The sequence below is a fragment of the Schistosoma haematobium genome, chromosome 7 (assembly GCF_000699445.3).
Source record: "Schistosoma haematobium chromosome 7, whole genome shotgun sequence".
In the NCBI taxonomy this organism is placed as follows: Eukaryota; Metazoa; Platyhelminthes; class Trematoda; order Strigeidida; family Schistosomatidae; genus Schistosoma; species Schistosoma haematobium.
Genome location: NC_067202.1, coordinates 14199325 through 14207032, shown reverse-complemented (window position 1 = coordinate 14207032; position 7708 = coordinate 14199325).

Here is a 7708-nt window from a genome sequence, read left to right as displayed (position 1 = left end):
TAGTTTAATAAAAGGTGATCTACCTCCTATCCCTACTACTGAAGACGAACTAGTTCGTAGTGAAACATAATTGTTACTTTAACCATTCATTTAACAATGTTGTATTTCATGAGATAAACATTATGCTCTCTTCTATACACTGTTTTGAAGTACTGTAAATGTTGCGATCCAATGTAACGTTCAAAAAAGCGATTCAGAATACGAAGCAATTGCCAAATGGATTCGACAGTTCTTTAGTCGTCCGATCATTCTAATTCTAAACCCATCAAATGTTTACTACTGTATTATTGTCATTACTTAATATGTCAAGTTGTCAAGTCTCAAGATTTGGAGTTCTTTGTTTTACACCAAATCATTCTTTTTATTTATCAATACTCCCTTTTATCAACCTCCTTATTCCACCATATAATTTCCTAACCCCATATGAATAATACGAAACGCCCTTCATTTAAACAAACACTTCCTTAATATGCATGTAGTACAGTTACTTCAATTTTCAAAATAACCGGGGATTGTGACTCCACATCGCGTTGTATTCTAATTAGTAACGATTTTGGTTTTCAATTATTAATCGACATGTATAATTTAAATATTCTTTTCAGCAAATACTTGTTTTCGGCCTCATGATAACTGCAGCAATATAGGTGAGCAAGTTGTTTGTATATTTGTAAAGGAGTTTTAACCGTTGCAACTGGTTGTGATACGGCTTCCCAGAAACGGCTATTTGTAGTAAGAGACACAAATGGAGTCTTTTTTAATACTTGTTTGCTTAATTGTTTGTTCTTGAGACACCTGTTTTCTGGCCGTTATTCGGCTCACATGGCCAAGTAAACTATGAGTATCCTCAAGGTGAGTGCCTATGACCGTTATACTGGACACTTCAGTATAAACAAATGTGTTGCACTTGATAGCATTCCCCTTCGCATCATTCGCCATTACAATAACTTGTGTTACAACCGAAATACCAGTATTAGGTTTGAACGCAGAACTCACAAACCGAAATTTATTTGATTAGACAAAATTACGCCCTTAGGCATATCGTACAAAGCGATTTTGAGTTGCTCATAATAAATTATACCAAAACAAGCTCTATGTTCAATGCAAATGGTTCTAATTTAAGAGAGAGAACAAATTACATCAAAAATAAAAAATACCTCAAACGGTAAAACCTGTGCAATACAGTCAATATATATAGGGTTTTTCTAACCCAACATAAACTGCTAACACAACAAAAGTATTAGTTAATAAACAAGAATTCGACATCTAAGAATCAATAATAATATTCCTAACAAGATGGGATCAGATGTCTATCTTCAAAGATTCCGGCAATCTTTCTACCTCAGAGATGGTCACTTAGTAAGTCACACATTACATACACTGTAAAGCTTTTATTAAATCGACCATATCGAATACATATGGTATTGAATGGCTCATTAAATGACGATGAGGCATTTGACAATTGTTGTGTTATTCTGAACGTGATCCTAATACTGAAAATGAACAATAGATTTTTCATTTTTGCTAGGTTTGGAGCGCTTACGAGTTCACTTAGTCTGCGAACGGAACAAAGACTTATGACCAAAGACTAATAAACGAGCTATTGTTTGCGTTCCAGCCCCACTAATTAGAGAGGGAAGTCGAAGTCCGAACAGGAAAGTATATTCCACAAAAGGCGAGAAGCACGAGCGATAACAACAGGCACAAATCAAAACTTAAATACACAGCACAAAACCGTCGTTGGGAAGCGTTACAAAACAGTATACTACAATACACAACGAACCAATACGAAATGAAGCTGAAGAGAGAGCCTTTGGTGCGAAAACAAAATTTAAATTTTCAAAATAAAATTGCAAAATTGGGACCTTTCCAAGTGAGTTCTGGGGATCTAACGTCTCACCACCGATGACCAGATCTGAATGATTTGGCTTGTAGGATCATCCAGCTGTATGCTGTCCATGCTATTACGTGCACCTATTTTCATCTAAATGTTACCCTGTCTCATAAGATTTTGTTTGTTGTTTAGGCTGTACCAAGAAATTGAGTAGCCTGGACACCAGGTTAAGTGCGACTACCCTAGAAAGTAATGGGTTTGCGTAATCCTAACGTTTTCTGACATAACCTAAGCAGGTTAACCATCCCAAATAATTCTGCAGTGGATTAAGAATATGTGAATTTGAAATATTATAACGAAATGGAACCAGTCTCAATAAGTATAGCACTTCGATAAGACAAAATCAAGAACTCCAATTCGAAGTACACAGTGTGATACTGTATTGTATTATTATTATTATTATACGTTTAAACACAACATAAAATAATTAACTGTACACTAAGTGTATTGGTTATTCACCACAGGCTATTATGTTGACAAGATAAGAAAACTCATCATATTGGCTACAGTTTAATATGAGTGTTGTCAAGAGCTCAGTAACCAAATCAGACGCCGTTTATTTACTTATTATTATTATTATTATCAGATTTATTTAATATTATATTTCCGGTACAATATAGAATTCTCAGCATAAAGTATTTCAAAAAATTTCCGTTTCTTACTTCTTGGTCAGTACTAACGACAAATATTGAATGATCGCCAGTTAAATGTTAGCAGTCCAGTAAATCGACATCGAAATAATGTATATTCTTTTCGCTACATATTGACAGCAACCACGATATCCCTGATCAAACCTTTTGTAACTTGTACAACGAAAGGTTTTACATAATGATGTATTAAAGTAAACAAAAATAGATAACTTGTTGAAATATCTAGATGGCATGAACAGGTAGCCCAGATGTTCAAACAGGCCACCAAGTTTATTTGTTATAATGCGACTTACAAAAGATGGTTAAGAAAATGACAAAAGCAGTAGCCAGTAACGACTGATTTTCCTGGTGTGAGCAAATTCAACACCCACCTTTTAATTGGGATGTATAAAACTGATCGCATCCAATTGTTAGTAAATACCTCTGATAATTAAAATTATACACATGGTAATAAGATAATTTAGGTAATCACCATTATTCAGTTAGGAAATAAACTTACGTGAACATATAGAACTAATTAAAGAATATGACGGAATAAATTTTACTTTCTATTTTGGAAATCATTGAGTATTATGACAAACTTAGGATTCTCAAATGTTGAAACGAATGCATAAAAAACACTAGATCAATGATCCCAGACCCGAATTCCCAATTGGTCATTCTGCGAGATAGCTCAGTTATAATTTATTTTTGCCGATGGCAATCGATCATCATCTCTAACCACTGATATGCAAATTTAAGATAGGCCTAATTAGATTTTGTATGCTTCATGTCACTATTATCAAATATAGCTTTATGTCTTCTAATCGCCTCTTCTGATTAATACTACTCACACGACTACTAGTAATACTGAAGTGAAGAGTTGATTCCATAATGATGAAACAATGCTGATTATGAAATATAAAACCTTATTATTTCACTATACACCCTGCTAGTTCGCCTCGTTAACAATAACGGAAAATGAAAAATTGAATACAAGAGTATCTCGAATACCTATACTTTATACATACATATGTCCGGTAGATAGAAAAATAGACGGAAAGGGATTAGGGAGATCTGAATCTGACTGATTAACTGGGTTGGCTAGAATAAATCACTTAGGTGTCATGGTCACCACACTTCTAGTAATAAAACTACTACTACTATTATTACTATTACAACTACCACTACTACTTATACTGGTTCAATTATTACTTTTAGTAATACCAACACTACTAATTGTTAGCAGAATATAGATTGAATTATATCAGGTTCAGTGCAGAATTGTGTTCGGGAACGCTGATTGAATACCCGTTTACCTATCGGTACCAGTGGATATATGGAGAATACTCTAGAATCTTCTCTCATAAAAACTATAAATATACTAAAGTTTTTCTTATTGTAATTCCTACTTCCATTTACCTTTGTTATTTGGAATAGAAATTCGTTCCTGTTTAACGGTGTTCTGATTTGAAAACTTGTCGAGTGAATTAGTGTCCAAGATTACTAAGCAATAGGAATAGGCACTACAGGTATGCTCTATGACTACCAGACCAGTAAACTTCACATCGAGCAATAATACTATTTAATCAAAATAAATATCGGTAAGTAAATATCCTAAACTTACTTACTTATTCTTGTTACCCCACTTGGAGGAGGAACATAGGCCGCCCTCAACACATTCCCCATCGATTTCTGTCCTTGGAAATCCTTTCCAGCTGTTTCCCGTTGCTATTCATTCTTTTCCTATCTACTTTCAATTCTCGACTCAGTTTGTTCTTTGGTCTTCCTCTTTTCTGTTTCCCTTCAGGATCGCAAGTAAGCGCTTGCTTCTTGACGCGGTTTGAAGATTTCCGCAATGTCTGTTCTATTCACTTTCATCGTCTTTTCCTAATTCCGTCTTGGTCTGGAAGTTGGTTTGTTCTCCGCCTGTAGCTCTTCTAGGGCCACTGACGGCCTCAAGCCCGGGTAAAACAAGAGAGTTAGGTATAGGGTCAGCATTTCCATTCCTTAGGAAACAACCTGACTAAAAAAAATGTTGGCCAGAATGAATATCCAAAACTCCTTATTCCTATTGGTCTAAAGCGCTACTCCTCTAACCCAAACAGCCAATTAGCTGTTAGACACAACAAGCCAATCAGCATTCAATTTAATAAAGACATAAACATTATTTAGTCGTTTTAAAAGATTCAGCTTCAGTAATTGTCCACTTCTTTTATAACATGCGCCATATAAAGATAAAATAATGATTGTAGTTTCGGATGTAATAGTACGGTTAACAATAGTAAACATAAAATGTAAAATAAACTATTAATATCTAAGGCTTGTGAGCTTGTTTATCCATTTAGTGAACTTCAGATAGTTTTAAACACTAGTACTATGCACTGTAATTGAATTATAAAAGAAGCTGAGTTTGTCCTATTACTAATCATAAATGAGAGTAAATATACTTACAGTTTTCTAATCAAAGACGGATAGTGGCTAACAATGAAATCTAAGACGCATGCTTCGTCCTGTTTGGCACTGGTCAGCTGGATGTACCTACATTTCAGAGTTGATATTCACTCTGGGAATGATATGTCCATAAGAGACTGATCAATTGAAATCGTAAACATCAATCGGAAGATTCAAGTAAATAATACCAAGTGAATTTAAACTTTACACCATCGCACAAGCTAGTGGCTATCTGGAATCAGTATCTAAGTGGATAACACGATGACGTTTGAAGCCAATGGTACTGGATTCGAGTTTCACAGTGAACAACAACTGTGAGATGCAGATACATCCAGTCGATGTGTCTCAAATAGGATGAAACGCGCATCCTGGATTCCACTGCTAGCCATCATCTATCTTTGCTTATAATGCAGATAAATTATTATAAGTGTCTAAATGCAAAATGTTGACGGTGAGAATTTACTTAAAACTACCTAGAAAATTTGTACACATGATCCAACCTAATGTAGTCTCATTGAATTTGATCTACATCAATGACTATCGTGTAATTCTTGATCAAGAGACGTGATTATTCGAAGCAATTTGTTTGTAATCATATCCACTAATCAGTTTATTTTCAATGAAATTTTGTCATGTTTGATTTGAATCACACTTTACTTTCATTTTACTTCCTAGAATATGATCGTAAATTGTATTCCTAAAATTCTTGATAATTATCCTCTGAGTAGAATAAACTGATGGGCATGCTTTAGTTTTTCCTACTTCCGTTCTGTGGCGTAGTGGATTACATATCCCACTTTCAATCAATAAACCTCTGGTTAGAACTCTTCTCCTTCTAATATGGTTTGAGCAAACAGTTAGTATCGTAACCCTTTACAACTGGAGTATGGCTCTATACTCAATTATCTGGTGAATGACTTAACTATGTTACTGTACTTACATTTGAGTATTCCAATTTAAGTATGTAAGATCAATTCTTACGAGTACAATAGCCATTAACTAGTGACACTGATTACACCACCATCTAATGTGGAGTTGTATGAAACAGTATTAATTTCTTATCCTAACCTCTCCAAAATTTAGAGTACATTTTAAAAAATAAAGTTCAACATAGTGTGTACACTGAGATGTTTCAATGATTTTTAATAGTTTTTATGTATGTGTCACTTATTCTTATACTTGGAAGTATGAAGAACCATTGCAATTCCCAAGACATCATGTAGGCACATCAAGATTGGTACAAGTGACGATGACGACCACTCCAGTCGAAAATACACTCATTTATACATTGATAGTACACCCATTTTGATTATTAATTAGGATGGAACCATAGAAATGAAAAATACTCAGAGTTATGACAAATCACATGCTACATATCACGTTGAATATAGTTCACGTTGATTTCATACAAAGAATATTGTATCTTGAATAAACATTACACTCAAATAAATTATAGTGAATAAAATATCACTTTGGAAACAAAATAAATCTCATCAGAAGGGAGGGTTGTGGATAGTTTAGTAACTTAATAGTTGAATTCATGAGTTGATTATATCTAGACTATCATGGAAACCTGGAAGCACTGGATAGCCGTTTCGTTCTAGTATGGGACACCTCAGCAGTGCGTATCCACGATCCTGCTCGCGGGATTCGAACCCGGGACCTATCGGTCTTGTGCGCGAACGCTTACTCTGACTAATCGTCATATTGAATTTCTAAAAAAAACCGAAGTAATGTTGAGTGAAAATCATACGTCATATTAGTTACATAAATTGATAGTATATACTAATCACAATCTTCTGAATACCTTCATTTATGACTGTCAACCATAATTCTCTACAGTACAGAGTAAGTGAAAGCACAGGTCTGGTGTATTAATTTATATTTAAAACCTGATTACAAGTTCATTTGCATGAGAAAACTAAGCTTTTACTATTTGTAATATCATTTATGTTAAAGAAAGTAAGGTTTTCATCAGCTGTTTTCAAACCTATAATATATCTTAAATCAACATTATTACAGATATTGACATACTCATGATAAATATGAGGATAGAAATCATGAGTCATTTAAAGCTAGATCATCATGGAAAACCTAGAAGCACTGGACGGACGTTCCGTCCTAGTATGGGACTCCTCAGAAGTGCGCATCCACTATCTCGCACCCCGCGAGATTCGAACCCAGGACCTATCAGTCTCGCGCCAAGCGCTCAACCAACTAGACCGCTGAGCCGGCATCCAATTCTAAAATCTCCACAAACCCCTTCTGATAAATATGAGGATAATTAAAAATGAATATGTATATCATGTTGTAGCAAAGATTCCAATAGAGTTAATGAGGTCATAAAAAATTGTTTGTTTCGGATAAATGAATAAAGTTTGAGAGGGAAAGTTCCAGAACATTGAAATAGTGATTAGAACTCATAGAGTTAACAAACTATCTCTTTATGGTCAGTGGTCAACTCACTTTATCATAAAGTTTCACGATGGCTAGCAGATAAGTTAGAACCAGTCTGTCTACGATTAGCCACATATACACTAAAGGATTCATTTGAATTTGCCGACAGTAGGAACCCGATAAATATTGCTGGTAGGTTTATGGTTTCCTTTGATGTGTCATCATTGCTTACGAAAACACCACTTCTTGAAACCATAGACATAATTTGTCAGCATTCTGACATCCTACCTCTACCAGCATCAGAATTCAAACGACTGTTAATCGTGTGTACAAAAGA